This window comes from Melozone crissalis, unplaced genomic scaffold (assembly GCF_028551555.1).
Source record: "Melozone crissalis strain CALT ecotype California unplaced genomic scaffold, PUWL_Pcris_2 ptg000021l_1, whole genome shotgun sequence".
Lineage (NCBI taxonomy): Eukaryota > Metazoa > Chordata > Aves > Passeriformes > Passerellidae > Melozone > Melozone crissalis.
The window spans coordinates 2,505,804-2,524,961 of NW_026535799.1; positions in this window are offsets into that span (position 1 = coordinate 2,505,804).

Consider the following 19,158-nt stretch of genomic DNA (forward strand, 5'->3'; position numbering starts at 1 on the left):
TCCTCTGGTACAGAATCAGCCCACTGCTCCTTCTGAAGCTTTTCCCACATTCCCTGCACTTGTAGGGCCTCTCCCCAGTGTGGATCCTCTGGTGGGCATTCAGATGGCAGCTCTGCCTAAAGCTTTTCCTACATTCCCTGCACCTGTAGGGCCTCTCCCCAGTGTGGATCCTCTGGTGCATAATCAGGCTGGAGTTCTCGATGAAGCTCTTCCCACACACTGAGCACATGTAGGGGCATTCCCCAGTGTGCACTGTCTGGTGGATGATCAGGCGAGAGCTGTCACGGAAGCCCTTCCCACATTCTCCACACACAAAGGGTTGTATCCCAGTGTGGATCATCTGGTGGAGTTTCAGGCTGGAGCTCCTCCTGAAGCCTTTCCCACATTCTCCACATTGATAGGGCCGTTCATTGGTGTGGATCCTCTGGTGGATGATCAGGTGGGAGCTGAACCTGAAGCTCTTCCCACATTCCCCACACTCATGGGGCGTTCCCCGGTGTGCATCCTCTAGTGGATGATCAGGTGGTAGCTCGTGGGGAAACTCTTCCCACATTCCAAGCACTGGTGGGGCTTCTTGCCATCATCAAGCTGCTCATAGACCACCACCTCAGAGCTCTGGCCAGAGCTCCACCTGCCTTCCTGGCACAGGCTGGGTCCTTCCTCCTCAGAGCATCCTGGGCTGGGTTTGCAGCCCCTCCTCCTGTGGGATCTCCAGGGCTTTTCCTCCCTATTGCACTCCTGTGCCCTGCAGCCACTCAAAGTGGCCTCTGCCACGATGTTCTGCCATGGGGATTTGCCCTCCCTGGTCTCCATCCTCAGCTCCTGCTCTGGGGGAGGAAGGACAAGGAGAGGATGAGATTTGCATCTGTGCCACAGGGAAGGGGAAGGAGATCCCCCCAGTGCATCCCTGGCTGGACAGCATCAGCAGCATCAGTCCTGCAGCCGGGGGCCGTGTTGGGCGGGGAGATGGAGCAGGAGAGAGGGGGAAAGGGGAAGCAACTTCCTCCTCACCTGCCTGGGGCATCTTCGGCTTCCTCGCAGCCTTCTTCTCTATCCAGATAAGGTTTGGGAATGGGAAATCCTGGTTTGCGGAAAAAACAAGATGTGAGTGCATTGCCTTCGAAGGTCCCACTGATCAAGTCCATCTCTAGAAGTCACCGGGTGGCCAGAAATATCTCCAAAATCAAGGAGTCCAAAAACCTCTCCCAGGAGTTCCCTGTTTCCAGTGTCCTCACTCTGGGGTTATGGGGTCCCTATTCTCAGAGCTGCTGGGGGGCCCATGGGTCCTGGGAATTCCCTCTCTCCTGGGTCCTGCTTACACAGCCTGAGGGTCTTTTGTGGGTCCCAGGGATAATGGGCAAATTTATGATGCTCATATCCCCATTTGTCTGAAATAAGCTTTGCACCTTTAAGGCTGGTTCTGAGAACAAAGATGGAGGAAGAAGAAGCATGGAGTTTGTTTTCAGAACCTCTCTCACTCCTCCACATTCCGGCTCCTCTGTTGTCTGTGGACAGACAGACAGCGGGACAGAGCCCTCCTTTGCTTTTAGTTAGTTTTAGCTAGCAGAGGAAGAGAAGTTCCCTGGACTGTGGTTTTTGGTTTTCCTTTTCTTTGGACCTGTCTAAACCTGCTCTGTACTGAACACCCAGAAGAGCACCAGGTGCTCACACCTGTGCCAAACCGGGGCTGGGCCACGGCATTTCCAGCACCAGAGAGACTCATAAGAGACTCATAAGAGACTGATAAGAGACTGAGCAAGCCAAGCTACAGCCCATGGAGGGACTTTGTGAGTTCGTCATCTCTTTTGGAGCAGCAAGCAGTTTTATTGTTTAATACTGTTAATTTTTGGGGTTGGTGAGTGCTTTGCCTATTAAATAAATAGTTTTTTCCACTTCTCTCAAAGGAAATACTTTTCCAGAATCAGTTGGATGAGGGGCCGCTTGACTTTGGTCTTCTACAGGAAACACCTTTAGAGGTTTTTCTCCCAAAACTGCCCTAAACCAGGACATTGGCTTTGAAGGTCCCACTGGCCAAGTCCATCTCTAGAAGTCACTGGGTGTCTGGTGGCCAGAAATACCTCCAAAAACCAGGAATTCCAAAAACACTCTTCTAGGAGTTGCCCATTTCCAGTGTCCTGACTTTGAGGTTATGTGGGTCCCTCTTCTCAGAGCTCTGCTCTGGGGGGTCTCGGGCATTCCCCCCTCTCCCAGGTCCTGCTCAGGCATGCTGAGGGGGTTTTGGAGGTCTCAGAGCCCATCCTCCCCTGATTCTGTGGAAATTGTTTTTGTGATTCATGTCAATTGGCAATGGAATCAGCAAATCCTTCTATCCGCTGTGTCCAAAAGAGACACAAAGAAAAGTTTTGAAACTTTATGACCAAATAGCCAAATAAAGCATCAAAATCAAAGAAGTATAGTAGAGCAAAAGAGATGAGGTAGCAAGATGACTGATGCTTAGAATACAATAGAGGAAGTTGGGGCAAAGCTAAGAGATATTGCAAAAAAGCAATTAAAATCTTATGTATAATAAAAAACTTGATGCACTTGACAAAATCATGTAGCAGACATCAGTCTAAGACCTCCCTCCAGACAACCACAACAAGGATAGAAATCAATGACCACCTGGAAAGATTATGAAATTGGTGCTCTCAGCTTTTTGATATTTGCTAATTTGGACTAACCAAGCACATTGGAAAATGCTCTGTAGGCTTAAAAACAGTATATATACTTTACCAAACTGTGTGTGCTGTGAGTGAAGCAGTGACTCTCTGGCCACCCAGCGCTGCTTGCTTGCTTTAAAATAAAAGGTATAGAAGTAAAATTTGGATTGGCTATTGAAATTTTATATCAGGTGTTCCAGGGTCCCCTTTCTCCAGCATCCCTCCACTCCAGGCACTCAGCGCTTCCCCTGCTCCCCTTTGCACTCCTAAGAGATCCAAAAATATCCCCTCATCAAATGAATTAAAAACACCTCTCTCAGCGACACTGAAACATATTTGGGACTCGACTCCTGTGAAAAACGCCAATCACTTCTTTTTAAAATTTTAAAAGTTTAATAGTAATAAAATGATTACAAAAATAGTAATACAACTTGAGTAATAATAATTTGGACAATTTGAATTAGGACAATACGAGACAACAAACAGAAAGAGTTATGGACGTCCGGGTACCTTTTTCTGGGCAGCACAAGCCCAGAAAAGGACTCCCGCTAATAAAGGATTAACCCTTAAAAACAATAGCATGTTGCATATTCATACACCTCATACATGATGCATAAATTCCATTCAAACACAGGATTCTGTCTGGTCACCATCAACTTCTTCCTTCCAATCCTAACAGCCCCTTCGAGGCAAGATTCTGGCTGGTCAGTGTCAGCTTCTTCCTTCTAATCCTAACAGTGCCTTAGAGGCAGGAAGAAGTCCATTTCTTCTGGTAAGAGAGCAATAAATTCTTTTCTCTGAAAGATTTAGGTGTCCTGTGGCTGCTATCTGGTGCGAGTGCCTCATTCCTTTCTTTAATAAAACCCCACTAACATAGTTCTTATTTTAACTACAAGAGTTACCTTTTAATTACAAGACTACATTTATTATTAAAATGTTAATACAGCACTATTAATCAATACATCAAAATACATATGGTAAATGTGAAAAATGCATGCATTTTATGATTGGCTTTTCGCAAATATTCAAATGAATATTATATGTGTTGTGTTAGAAAGTAATGCTGTATTAATTCTCTTAAGTACCATGTTAAATATAGTTTTAGGTTATAAAAGTTGTTAAAATAGAAACAATGCTATGTCGGATACTTTTTTAAAGAAAGGACTTGAAGCAAGATAGCAGCCACAGGACACCTAAATTTTTCAGAGAAAGAGAATTTATTGCTCTCTTATCAGAAGAAACGAACTTCTTCCTGCCTCAAAGGGGCTGTTAGGATTAGAAGGAAGAAGTTGACCATGACCAGACAGAATCCTGTGCTTGAAAGGAATTTATGCATCATCTATGAGGTGTATGAATATGCAATGGGCTATTGTTTTTAAGGGTTAATCCTCTGTTAGCGGGATCCTTTTTCGGGATCCTTTTTCGGGCTCGTGCTGCCCACAAAAAGGTACCCGGACATCCGTAACTCTTTGTATTTCTTGTCTCATATTGTCCTAATTGAAATTGTCCAAATTATTATTACTCTAAATGTCTTACTATTTTAAGAACCATTTTGTTACTTATAAACTTTTAAAATTTTAAAAACAAGTGATTGGCGTTTTTCACACACCATAAGCACACATACCTTTGGTTAAAACAATCCTTGTTTATTTCGAATACAATACCTGCTTGTAAGCCTTAAAACACAATACAGAGCTCCATTCTTAAGCTTTAACCTTCCTAATATCTTGCTAGATAAACTTTCTGCAGCTTAGAGACCTATTCAGACAAGCATTAATACACAGGCCAATGTTCTATTTGCCTTTGCTTTTTCTACAGTTTAAATAATTTTTCTGCTGACCAATCTCATGGCTGCTGCTTTAGCTCCAATCACAGTTCTGCTGTCTCTTGCAGCTTTCCCAAACCCCTCTGATTTTATGGATTCCCACAGTAAATATCTGCATAGAGCCATATAATATACACTTTTCACAACTCCGGAATCGGCAAGGTCCAAACCCCAGCAAAATCCCCCTCTCCCCCCCAAAAACCCTCCCGGAGCTGCCGCTTCCCCTCGGCGCTCACCTGCGGGACGCGGGGCAATGCGATGCTGCCGGGCCCAGCTGAGCTGCGGGCTCGCCGTGGAACCCCGCAATGCTCCTTCCCCGACTGCTGCTCCTCCTCGGGCTGCTCCCTCCGTGCTGCTCCTGTTCCTGCTCCTCCCCTTCCCCTCTCCCTCCCCTTCCTCCCGCTCCAAGGCCGGATTCCCCTTTCGCACCCCCTCTGCCCCACGGCCGCAGCAGCGCCGGCTCTGGGGTGTTGGGGGAGATGAAACAGGAAAGCCTTACAAATATGATTGTCTGGCAAAAGATTTTGAGAATATGGAAACTATAAGCGAGATTGAAATGAAAGCAAGCTTTGAGATCCCTTAGTTACTGAACAACGGGAAAACAACGGTGTGGCCGCTGAAAGTAATCCCCTTTTGATGGAACAATTCCTTCTGCTTGCAGGCAGGTCCCAGCGTCAGAGCAGCCCCTACTGAAGGGGTCCAAAGAGGAGTTTTTAGGGTTTAAAATGTAGCACAGGATGGTAATGTAGTGATTCTTATAGGCGGTATGGAAATGCTATAGGATTTGTATATTGTACTAGATTGTTTAAGTGAGAATCAGAATGTTCAACACAGAAGAAGATTTATTGTAACGGGAACTTCACTCTCTTAGCTCTTACCTCTCTTACTCTTGCTCTTACCTCTTGTCTCAGCTCTTGCCTTTGATGCTCTTATCCCTTTTACTCTCTTACGCTTTTACTCTCTTACCCTGTCATCCTCTCTACCCCTCTCTTCTCTTGGGCCTGCTCTGAGCTGTGGCTGCAGCTCCAAGCAGGGCCCTGCACCCCGGCCCTTTGCAATAAACCCCAAATCCCAGCAGGGCCCTGCACCCAGGCCCTTTGCAATAAACCCCAAGTTCCAGGACCTGGCTGCAGTGATTTCTCATCTCCGTCCGTCCTGACCGTGCCACCCCCATCAATCCTACACTGGGGCAGGGGGAGAAACCCTCAGAGCCCCCAGTGATGGGCAGGGGGCTCAGGGCTCAGGGATTAAGATGTACTTGTAGTTTTCTTGTTATGTCTAGGCTCTGAAGCAGGGTTTGTCATTGTTGTGAAACCAAGATTTGTCAGGACCCAGGACATCCCTCTGGCTGTCTGGAGCAGCCAAGACCCATGCCAGGGGGCTCAGAGACCCTGGCACAGAGCCCAAAATGCCCCTGTGGTTTTGATTATGACCCATGGAGCAAATTACCAATCTGGTATGAAGATCAGCAAGCCACAACACTTTAGGTAGCATATTAGTGAAGTTATTACGGGATGGAAAAGTAGATTTTAGGGTTTTTGGTATGGGGGTTCATGAGGCAAGATGGAGGGAACTGGGTGTGTCCAGCTTTCTCTTTCTTCTTCTTGGCCTCCATCTTCTGCTGTGATGTTGGCACTTACAGATTGGTTTAGAGTAGAAGCTCACTGTCTAACGTAGGTGATAGGTAAGTAATTGTAAACATTGTATATGTAGTTTTTAGTATAAAGACATAACACCGCCCCGGGGGAGGCAGAGTGCCTGGAACTGTCCTGCTGGAGGGACCTCGGCAAAGCAGGAGAATATATTTTATAGATAAGATAAAATAAACATCCTTGAGACTGAGAAATGAAGAGCCCTGACTCCTTCTTCAAGCACCAGGCTGGGAAAAGAGACTTTGGAACTTTTCTCAGGGTCACTCTGACCAGCCAGAGATCCTGACAAAGATTAATCAAGGATTAATACTGAAATAGATGTTCTAATCTATCCTTGCACTTCTGCTGGTCCCTAGGAAGGCTGGTTGGTGATTTCTGTCTGTGTTCAAATATTTAAAGCAACAACAAATAGTCCCATACTTGATATTTCAGGTGAACAATTTAATGGCATCCTAACATTGTTTACACAATCTTATGCATATTTTACTCCTTGTGAAGCTGAAATTTTTTAAATACAAAAAATTCTACTGAAATTTTAGAAATTTTGAAACCATTTTAACATACAGAAAACAAAACAGTCTAAAAAGACCGGTCTAACAGCCATTAAAATGCAGGAAAAAGCAAGAGGACTTCAGGTAAAAGAACATTCATTTAACAGCTACATTTCTTCCACTAAGTATTTATGTGTTAAGAAAAACAGAGCAAATTTAAAAGAACAGAAGTTCTTTAAAACCAGAATTTCTAATGCCAGAAACAGCTTTGAAACAACTTTCTATGTAGTTCTGTTTATTTCAAAATTTAATATTTGGCCAATTTTTGTTACAACATTTTGAAGTATTAAACACACTGAGTATGACAGAAAAATGCAACAAAGCACTAACTCTGAGAGAAAAACAACCCTGCAAGCAATGCCAGGGCACTGGGTATTTCTGCATTTTAAGCAAAGAGCTTTACAGCAACTTTAGTTTTCCTTTTCCTGTCCATTTTGGAGAGCGTAGCCCAGCCCGCCTGGCGCATTCTCCTCATGGTTTTGAGTTTCAGAGCAGAGCCTGGAGATTTCACACTGCATGGAGCTGGGCTCTAGGAAGGAAAATAAAGCCATCCTTTAGTTTCTGTAAACAATCTGATTAACTGCTTGGTTTAATCTTAGGAAAGGCTAACATACCTTTTTTGGTGCTGTGGAGTGTAATTGTGAAGCTTGTGGATAATCTTTGTACAAATTTTTAAACGTTTCTTCTTCCGAGACTGTGCTCTAATAAATGAAAAGTTAAAAGTTAAATTAAAAGTTACTTAGTCACACTATATTAAAAATACTTTTTCTTTCCCCCTAAGGATATTAAACTATGAAAAAGAAAAATTAAGATGTCATTATGAGGCAGTTCAATCAAACATTACAACAGTTCAATAAAAAGAATGTTAATTATGTACATGCAATGACAATTCCAGAAAGAACCAATAAATTAAAAATATACAGATAAATATTGGCTTGAATGTGGAAGCCCAAACTCTTTATTTCCATTCTCAGCCCCAGCAGTGAGCACAAAGAGCTGCTCAGCACATGATTTGTTCTCTGGCTCTTACCAGGAGGTCAGTGTGCTCAGAGCTGTCTGACTGAGTGTCCAGCTGCACAAGCACTTTCTGCTTTTTCCTGCTGCTCTGCCCTGCAGGCAGGTTTGTGCTTCTTCCACTCTGCATTTTATCCACTGGAGGACTCTTTATAACATATGTCTGGGAAAGAAAATGTTTCTAGTTTTAGATTATATTTTATGGGCTAAGTGTGGAATCTAAAGCCAAACACAGGACCCAGTTTACAGTCTGAGTGCCCAAGAATTCACCTGGCAGAAATGGTGGAACTCAGATCTTTCCATCCAAACATGGAGCAAAGACCCAAACAAAGTGGGTAGGGGTGGAAATATGATATTTTATATCATTTTTGTTGCCAAATGAGGAGAATGAAGGGGAAGCTATGGAAGAGCTGAGTTTCATGGTACATTGTATTTAAGTTCTCCATGCTTATCTGCAGAAATTCAGGCTATTCTGAACTGTAGCCACTGCATTGGACTCTATCAATCATCAAAGAAAATGGGAACAAACAAAACTGCAGGAAAAGGCTTTCAGAGAAAGATTGATAGCTACATCAAGATTGGTGTTATTTAAAATAGTCTTTTCACTAGAAGTTAAACTGAGAAGCATTGAATGGTCCAGTGCAGTCCTTTTTTTGACAGATAACATCAAAATGGTGCTGGATTCCATTGTTCCAATATGAAAACCACAAGTGAACTCCTGGCAGGGAAGAAGGGTGAGTTCTGCAGTCAGGACTACTTTGATACTTGGACCATTCTTACAGCTGTATCAGCTTTTTTCTCTTCCATAGAGGAAAAGTGCCTTTACAAATGGACACTTTTAAGACTAAGTAAAACAATTCTAGAGACAGAAAAAAATCAACAACTGAGCAAGAAAAATTACACACTGGGAGCCCTTCCAGAAACTGCTGGCTAATATCTCCATGGAATGGTGTGACCCTTTAAAATCCCTTCTTGTCCCAGGGGGGAAAAAAATCATCTACAGAGAAGTAAGAAATACAGGCAGAAAAATGCAACAAGAAAAATTCATGGTTAGGAGTTATAAAATATCAGTGTTGGACTGCCCAAGGAGCTTCCTGTACTTAAGGAGGCATTTTTAATTATTATTTTTATTTTTTTAATGTTAGGAATATAATTTGGAGACCTCCTATTTTTTACATGAATAGATTCACTGTATAGATCTAAACAAGGTTTAGGAATCCCAGGAACATAAATTTTTACTTTCTATAATTTAAAATTTTAAGTCAAAAGCATTCCAATGTCTTTTGTTGAATGCAAATAAATTCTCATGGCACTTCAATTGATTCTACACATATAACACTACCAAATTCTAAAAGCAATTAAAAAGTTAAAGTTACCTTGTGCTTCTTTTCACTTTCAGGAATCTTACTGCCAGAGTGCTCTTTGACAAGATTCTCCTACAAAAGAGTTTTGTGACAGCAAGGAAATATTGATTTGAATTCAGTTGTTAAAAATCTTCTTGGTGTGATTACACAGCACAGTCTATAATCACAGACTGTACAAAGTTCACACAAAAATATGACCAGATTTAGCACAACCTCAGCATTTAAAAGTCACTGAAAAATCCTACAGTTTAGGGAACTTTTTTGCTTAACTAGTTAAAATTAACTAAAATAAAGAAGAGGTTTGTTTTGTTGTTTGTTTATTTATATATAATCTATAATCACAGACTGTTACAAAGTTCACACAAATCTATGACCAGATTTAGCACAACCCCAGCATTCCAAAGTCACTGTTTTTCTGTTCAGTTTCATTTCTTACCCAACTCCTCCCACAGCACAAACCCAGGCCACACCTCTCACCCCCACTGCTCAGTGAATAAAAAACTCCACCTTTTCTTCCATTTCTGCTCTCAGTTGTTCCTTAAGGGAGGACAGTTCCCTTTTCAAACATGACAGCTCATCTTCCTACAAACCATTAAATAAAGAACAGGGTTAACTATGCACAGCCCAGAAAAAGGAAAACAGTCCCAAGTGAGACAGTAATTAACAGGGACACTCATTAGATACACAAGATAATTCTATTTGCTTTTCAGCCCTATACTTGAAGCTTTGCTTTAGCTTGTTTAAAAAAGACTGAAGCACTGTAAGAAACAGGTACTTGATCAGAAGTGTTCAAGGTAATACCTTAAAACCCTTGGGAGAAGAGGGGTGAGGGGGCACAATCTAAATATTTAAAACAAAAGTTTCCTATTCAAAGTGGGGAGTCAGAACATGACACACTATCTGGAAGAGCAGACACAAGCACTCTGCTACTCCAATTTATTTTTAGAAACATTTGGAGTTTTTAATGCCCAGAATAAGATCTGTTGCAGCAGGTTGGGTGGGACTGCTACTGGTAAAAATTCAAACCACACTGGAAAAGTTCCCAGAGAACTGTCTCTGGTGGGAAAGACCCCAGAGCACAGCAGGAAAAGGAACTCTCTAAGCAAACTGAAAAAAGATTTTGAGAAGTCACAAACTGACTGAAGATCACATCTTTTGTCTCTCTGTGCTGTGGGTGGGCAAGAGGGAGGGATTGGGAAAAAAGGTGTTTTAAAGGTTTATTTTAATTCTCATTACTCACTTTTAATTCTATTAGTAATAATTTTTTGGATACCACTTAAGTTTGAATCTGCTTTACCCTCAAAGTGTTTTTCTCCTAATCTTTATCTCAACTTGAATTTTTCTTTCCCCTCCTCTGCTCAACTACAGCACAGAAAAATGAGTGAATGGTTTTTTTGTGTGTGCCTGCACTTAGCCAGTATAAAACCCCTACACAAGGACATCAGCCCCTTCACTGAATTACTGACCATTGGAAAGTGCTCCTTACCAGGGCTCATTCTGAGGAGAACTGCTTTTGCTGTTTCATTTTATATACTTTTAACTCTGCATCTTTTTCTTCAACCATTTTATCATATTCATTCTGTGGTAAAAAAACCAAACCAACAACAAACTCAAAACATGTGACTAAATGTTACAATTATAGAGTTATCCAGTCTTAAAACATCATTTTTCAAACCAGGCTCTTAAGATTCATAAAGAAAAGGTTCATTGATGCTTCTGCAGAAACTGTAAAACAGGAAATGCTCAATTCAAGTATTATTTTGTGGACTGGCAGAGAGTGCTTTATTTCTGTGCAGCAATATGTGCTCAGCACTAAGAGCCAGCTGGGCAATCTTTATTAATGTATCTGCTAAAGATATTGCAAAATAGAGGAATAGAAAGGTAAACTAAAATGTGTCAGGCTAAACTGCTGACAGTCACTAAGTAATCTCAGAGAAAGAACCAAACTGATACTGAAAAACATTCACATGGTATCAAAGGAAGCCTGAATTGAAAAAAATCTAAATATCCCAGAAGTTTAGATGAATGGAATTTATCTGCCCATAGGAATGTGTTCATAATCTTCAAATGAATTTGATTTTAGATGATGCAAAGTCCAGCATGTGTTCAGCTTCCTTTTCCCAGACTCAGGCCTGTTTCTGCTTTGGAAAGGTCATTAACGTGGTGTCACAAGTTATAAACATGGTATTGACATGGTATCACACATTGCAAACCACAGCAAGCAGGAAAATCTCTGACCTTGTGCTTTTCCATCAGTGCCATCATCTCAGTTATCTTGTGCTGACATCTGGCATCAGTTTCTCTCTGTATCATTGCAGTTTCATCACAAAGCAACCTCATATTTTCTACCTGTCAGTAATGAATTGCATTTCATTCATCAACACAACAATACATTTCTTTTAAATCTTAATTTCTTCTTCCCCCTGTGGGTGCAAAGTTTGCAGTCCCACTTGGGCTTTATTTGCTTTTAAGATCCCTTTCAAATCCCTCATCTTTTCTGCAGATTGTTAAAATGGGCAAGATCAAAGGTACAGCCATGGCAGGCAAGCTCACTGCAAACCAAAAGGCCATTTCAAGCACTCTGTCCTAACATTTCTTAGCATTGCCATAAAAAAAGTGTGGGCAGAAAAATTCTAATGTGGGAGAAGTTATAATCTAATTTAACTGGGCTGACTTTATACCAAAGGTGGAATTTCTTTGAACTACATCTTGAAAGAAAGAAGTTTTAATGGAGTTCTTATTTTCAAAGACACATTCAAATACTTCAACTTCAGCACCTAATGTACTAAAGCTTTGCTCACAAGGATTCACAACAAGTTCCATTTATGATGATAAGACTGAAATATGAGCAAGGATCCTGCCAATAAAGCTTCATAAAAACATTTTAAATTTAAAAAAATAAATTGCATAAAAATTAACACCTCTCACCTCTTCACAAAGCTTATTTTCATTTACTTTTCTTGTTTCTATGTCTTTTTGATAGATGTCAACTTCTTCCTTATGTTGCTTGTTCATATTTTCCATCTCTAACTGCAATTTATTCACCTTTGGAGAAAGCAGAATTGCTGCTGTTATTTGTTTAGGAATTACTATGTTAATGATTTTTTCTTACCTCTTATTTTTGAGCACAAACACTGTTACTTTTCAGGTATATGATTCAAGTGTTTCCTATTTAAAGTTCAGCTTTTTTTTTAATAAAGAGTTGAACTTTTGCCTGAAGTGAGTTAGAAAATACTCAAAGGAACAATGGCAACAGCAGAGTGGGGAAGACTGCCCTAAGCAGTCACCTTAAATGCTGTGAATGCCTTGGAAAAAAACCAAATACAGATGGAGATTTTATTCCCTCTCTTGTAAATCTGTATCAGATTTTCACAGGTTTTATGGTACATTTTCCTCTCAGCTGTGCATTTTGATTACAGTTTTTCCCTTTTAAGTTTATCATATGAATATCCTCAAAAAAGTCCACTTTTCTTCAAGTGCATTACCCAAAGCTGGACACAATATTCCCATCAGAGGGATTGCCACTGCAGAACACATTTAAAGAGCAGCCTAAAAAGAGTAATATGTTTATATATATATATATATTTCTTTTAAATGCTTTTCTGTTACAATGAGGTTGCTGAGCCCTGTTCAGTCCACTATCAACAAAAGAAAAAAAAAAGGAACAGATTGGAAACATCATTAATTGCAATGTGAATCCATCTCTTAAATGTCCAATAGTCAGTGCCCAATGATTACAAATGGAAGCATCTTCTAAAAACTATGAGCTCATTCCTGCAAAGTCTGTATTCCAGATCCAAAAACCAGTTCAGAATGTATTTAACAAGTATTATCATTATTTACACTGGAAGTTAAAAACACTCACCTCATCTTCTACGTGATGTTATTTAAACCGACCTTCCCTTCATAAGTATTGCTTTTCTTGCTTTCTGCAGTCATTTTCTTTTTCAGCACCTTATTCTGTTGAAATAAAACAAAACAAACACTGTACCTTAATAAGTTCATAGAATTATGTCATGGTTTAACTGCATCAAGAAATTCCAGCTTTCATCAGGCAAATAACTCTCTGTTGTGCAGCTCAGGTTCCAGAATAATTCTTAAAACAAATGAACGTTCAGCTAATTTCTGTGATAATTACTGTTTCTTCATGACCTTAAGAAAGGCTCCTCCTGAGCAGCAGCAGGGAATAACAAATGAGGTGCAGAATGGGAATTAAAACTAAGATGCTGCTGGCAGAAGGTGTGAAGATGTCATGACCAAAAATACAAGTTATTTATTTTTACAGTGAAGTTACTACAGTTTGTGCCAGTGTAGAATTTTTTTATCCTAGTGGAACTGAGATACTCATACAAGTACATAAATAACACTATGCACTAAATGAAAAAGAGTAGAAGTTTATTAAAGATATTATTTTTGCAATTGTTTTTTTCAAATTAAGGCTCATTTAACAAATCAAGTGATCCCTAAGATGACTTCCTAATTTGCTCAGGGTTAGGATAAGAAAGGAGAATTTTTAAATTACATAGGTGTATCTAAAGACATCACAGCAGACACAAACCTGCTGAAAAGGCAACCCAAAGTATGATGTGTTTATGTATTTGTGAAATTAAAATCTCTACACACCTCTTGCTGCAACTCTTCAATGCATTTGGTTTTATTTTCCACCTGTTTCTTTAAATTATTCATCTGAAAGAGATATTTCAGACATGAATTAGTAAGTTCTACAAATGACTCCCTATGTGAGCAATTCCTGAAAATGTTCTCAAACCTGCACTTGCACCAGTCTGGTTTGTTCCAATGGGACTGAAACACCAGCTGACATGTTAGAGTAATCAGAGTTTTAGCCATAAAGTACCACAAGACGTTAATTTATAGCAGTGAACCAGTTCCTTAGTGGTTATAGAGTTAAGAAGGAAGAAGAAAAAAAAAACAAAACCAGGATCTTCACAATTTAAAAAATGCACTTGTATGAAGTTCCCTACATCCATGAAAAAATGAATTTTCCCAGTTATTTTCTAGAATCTTCAATGGCTTTTCCTTTCTTGAAATTTAATTTTCAATACTCTTAACCTGAAATTGCAATTGTAGATCTTTGACTTTTACAATGAAATTCTGAAATCCATTCTAAAGCTAAAAACCCCAGGTTGCTTTGAACCAATAGAAAGAAAGTAAAAATGCTTGAATGTATTTAAGCTAAAACTCACACTACATATAAAAAGCTAATCCAGAGCCCATCCATCACTGAGTGGGTATATGAAAAAACAGAAAAGCAGGTTCTCTGTTTGTCTGAAAACAAACAAATCTTTAAGATGTTTCACTCTTTTAGAGTGAACATCCCAGTGACTGTGCTTGTCTTTTGAAATACCAGGGCTCACATGTGGACACACCATGGCACAGCTGGCAGCAGCTGGGAAAGAAGAAACCTCTGGCAGAGATCACATCCCCCAGGCAGAGACTTGCAGAAAAAACCCCAACAAAGATTTTACATTGAATGCTGTCCTACAGGTTCTGTAAGATATTTTCATGACACATGACATACATTTTCTTCTCTTTCATCCAGTGTACTTTTCATCTCTTCACCTGTCTTTGCCATTTTCTCCTTCAAAGACTCCAGTTCATTTCTAAGTGCCAAATTAACAAGCATTAGTAAATATTTACTTAATGTCTTTAACTTATTTTCAGTACTTCTAACAAACCCATATTTTATTTTCTAAAAAGAGCTGCTAATGTTGATGGGAACTTCATAAGCTGCTCAATGAAAATGTTCTTAAAATGCAGCCACATGCCCAGTAAGTCAATATGTGAACTGTCCATACTTCTTTTAAGTAGGAAAAGATGTTCCAGGAACCCAAGGAAGATACATCCTGACCTGGACTATTGCAATGCAGCTGTGAAACGTGGGAGCTGCCTGTCTGTTGAACTGGGGATACAGAGAGTAACTCTGATCCAGTTTTGCCTTGTCACATTTCATCCATAACCTTCAGCTTCCGTTTGAATTTCCTTCACACCTGAGATGTCTAATGCAAAACAAGACAGCTCCTACTATGGAATACAAAATGATGGCAAACATTGTTCCTGCAGCAATTGGTATTTCTAATCTGAGAAAATTTCTACTTGGCCAACAGCAATTCTGAATAGTTTCTGTTTAGCTATGTAATCTAGAAAAACATTAATCAAAAAATCCCAGAAAGCAGCATTTGAACACAACTATTTGAGTCTACTTCCTTTAACAATATAAGTTATTAATATTTGTTTTCGCTTGCCTTAACTGGCTATTTGCCTCTTCTAGGATTTCAACTAACTGCTTTGTGTTTTCTTCTTTTTTCTTACTATCCTAAATAAAGACCCATGTGTCAGCAAAGAAATAAAATTCAAAGTGACTTCTTAAACAATTCAAAGACATCCAAAGCACACTGACCTGCCTTGTTCACAAGTGTAAATACTCTTCCTTTCCAACTCACACACAAAAAATAGCTCAGGTACTCTACAGACCCAAATCATGTTGCAGCTCATCGTCTAATTTGTAAAACTGAGTAATTTGTCAAATTGAGTATTGTCCTTTGAAGGAAGCTGGAAGTTTACAACTTGCCTCTTGTTGTTCTTGCAGCTTCTGGAGTTCTGCAGCCACAGCATTTTCCTCTTGTGCTGTTTGTTCTTTCTCTAGTGAAAGCTTACTGAGATACACTGTTAGTTGTTCATTCTTTAACCTAATTTCAAACAAATGGCCAAGAGGAATAAGAAGATGCATTTTGAAATTTCCTTTTAAATTAAACATGCCCATTATCAAGTGTTATTCCATGCTGAAAGAAGTCCTGGCCTTTATCTACAAATATAAGCTTTGCAGCAGAGTCAGAGAGACGTAAAAAGGTGACAGAAGGAAAGAGAATCAGAGTCAACTTTTATATAAATATAATGGTTAGTGAAGGTGATGTAGTTCAAAGCAAGATTAACAATGAATTCAGAAACTTCCTCTTCCTGTTAAATAAGTCAGAGAGATATGGAACAACTACATATGCCATAGAATGCATACAAATAGAGAAAATGGAATTTAGAAATGTAAGTATATAATTAATGTCACATATATGGTTCAAAACTTTCATTAGAAAACAATCATAGTTCATTTCACTGTGGATTAAAGCAACTTCTATATTACACCAAAACTAATTCAATATTATATTTTCAAAATGGTCATACCCCTCTTGTTCAAGATCTGTTTTCAGAATCACAAGCTGCTTTAAATAATCTTGTTCCTTCTCAGCTGTACTTGTCAGCTGTGCTTTCAAACCATGGAATTCTTTCTGCAAAATGAAAAGGAAGAGTTCTGAGTATCCATGTGCAAACTCCAACTGCTGGAGGTTATCAGACGTGAGCTAAGAGCACAAGGCTTTCAGAAGAACCAAACAACATCCATGTCATGGATTATCCAGATTGGATCTTTCCAATCTCTGCTGGGATCTGGAAGTGGTGTGAGATAGTGAACTGCGACACCAGTGCTGTTCATGTCTGTCCTCTGCTGTGAGTTTCATTACCTGGGCTGCAAAATTAGGGTGGGACCCTGCTCTGGGTGCTGTTTCTTATGTATAAACTTGTATCCAAGTCATGATGTGTAACTTCACTATTTCTAAAAACATGTTACTATTGCCTTGCTTCAGACCTCTCTCATTTGGAGAGCATTTTCATTTCTCTCTCCACATTTTTCTCTCTCTGCATATTTTCTACAGTAGCCTCAAGATTCTTCTTCAGTAAAAGTCCTCCAATTTGCCCATTTTAGAAAATGAGTGAAACTCAGTTCAGAACACTCAATGCACAGATTATAACAACAAGCAGACACAGTAAAACTCGCAACTGATTTCACACTCTCTTAACTTTAGTTGATATGGATTCTCGTTAGGTTTGTAAATTTAAATCATAATGAAAATAAACCTCTGTTAAGAGTGTATTTCATATAGCTTAGACTTCTGTGACAGAAAATGGGCCTGTGTCACAGCACAGCAGGGTTCACAGAGGGAGTGGCATTTATATCCAGAGGGAGTGGCATTTGAATGGGCATGAACAAAGAAGGAAATAACCAAAAACCTTGAGAAGGAAAACCAAAAGCACAGGAGACAAGAAAAACCAAAAGCACAGGAGACAAGAAAAAACAGAGGCAATAAAGAAGTTCTTCAAAGAAAACACTGAAATTGTGTGTGAGAAAGTTTAGTAGAAATGTTAAGGTTGACTAGATGGAGTTTATTTATGGCATTTAAGACACAAAGCAAGAGGAATTTCATATGAAGATCAAATGCCATGAGATTAATAAAATTAATATTTACCAGAGTTTCTGACAGCTCTTCAAGTTGCACCTCTTTATCACATTTTACTTTAGTCATCTCTTCTACAGCACATGGAATGTAAAATTAATGGAACAGGAATAATTTTTCATGTTTAGCAGGCAGTATAAAACATTTCCCCTTTTGCAATACCCAGTTCTCAAAACTTGTTGGATTAAGTTAAGAAACTGAAAAGCTAATTTATGACTTAATCTAAATGTAGACTTGAAAAAATGATTCAGACATTAGTAAATCTATATCTGAAGAGAAACTAAATATTTATCTTAAATAAAATTTAGAGCCTATTATGTTGTCCACAACTATAACTTCAAATAAACCATGGACTGTAAGACTGGAGTATTCTCCAAGTATTGATGCACCTGCATTGTTCCAGAAAAAAAAATCTGAACTGCTGAAGGTATCAGATGGATATGCTGAGAAAGGAAACCAGTTGTTACTAACTTCCAGATGGTTTCTATGTGCACATCCACAATTCTGGTATTTTTTGCAAGTTCTCAACAGCAAGGCAGAGCTCTTACTCTGGGGACTAAGGAGCACATCCCTAGAAACCACAGGGTATCAAATTGATGATATTGAAAGACAACCCCTGCCAGCATCATTCCACTTCCAGCATGAGGAGGGTCACAGAAACCTCCATGGGAGGGTTTTATCTCTGCTGCAGAAGTCACTCCTGGCACCTGCAGTGCTGCTGCTCTGAGCTGCAAACCAAAATTACCTCCAGAGGAATTCATGCATGAATGGTCTGACTATTGGAGCTGTGCACAGCACTGCCCTTTGGCTGCTGCCAGCACCAATGACCCCCAAAGAAAAGGGATCAGCTGAGTAAAAATAAATCCAGGCATTCCTGACAGGTACAGGTACTGTAAAATCATTTCCCAACTACCAGAGACAGTCCATTTCCAGACAACAGCAGAAAACATTTTTATTACTGCCTAGCTCATTTTCTGCCTTTGTACAAGCCTTACCCAGTTCAGCAGATTTATTCTGGAGCTCCAAGGTAAGCAGCTTTGAATCATCTTCAGATTTCTTTAATCTAAGAAAATGGTAAATTAAAAATCCCAAATATGGAGTACAAAGCACTGCATTTGAAACTTACAGGACAATAAGACAAAGTCTTACCACAAGCACTTTATGAATATTTACCTTTCAACAGGCAGATATCTGCCTGCAACACATATCAAATTTCACTTTTACAACCTCAGAACAGCAGACATAAAAGTAAACAAATACATACCTACAGAAATCTGTATTTCTTAAAGACAGAATTATGAAAATTGGAGGGGGCATTTACTTTTTATACAGCATCAACTATCACAAACAAAAAAAATACATTAAATACTCTGCATTTAGACCACTGTGGGAAAAAAACCTCCAAATTTCAGCTTCATTTCCAATTATTCTTGGTTTTGTCATAGACTGCAACCTGTAAGATCACTCTTGGAATTTAAACTCTTTAATTTACCTATTTTGCTCTTCTTGCAGCAAGCTTTTCAAATTGGCAACAGAAGTCTCAAACTCCTCTGTCAGGGCTGCAAGCAAAGCCTTCATTTTTTTACATTCTTCCTCCTGCTCTTCCTTTTCTCCAGTAACTTGAATTAATGTTTTCACTGTAGTATGGAATTCAGTTTCCAAGTTCTTTTGAATAACCTTCAAAACATGATATCATTTCTAAACATGTTTTGCAACAAACAGCTACAGCTGTTTTATGTCTAAAGTATCCATAATTATTTATGCAAATACTCATCTAGTCTATTTCTACTGT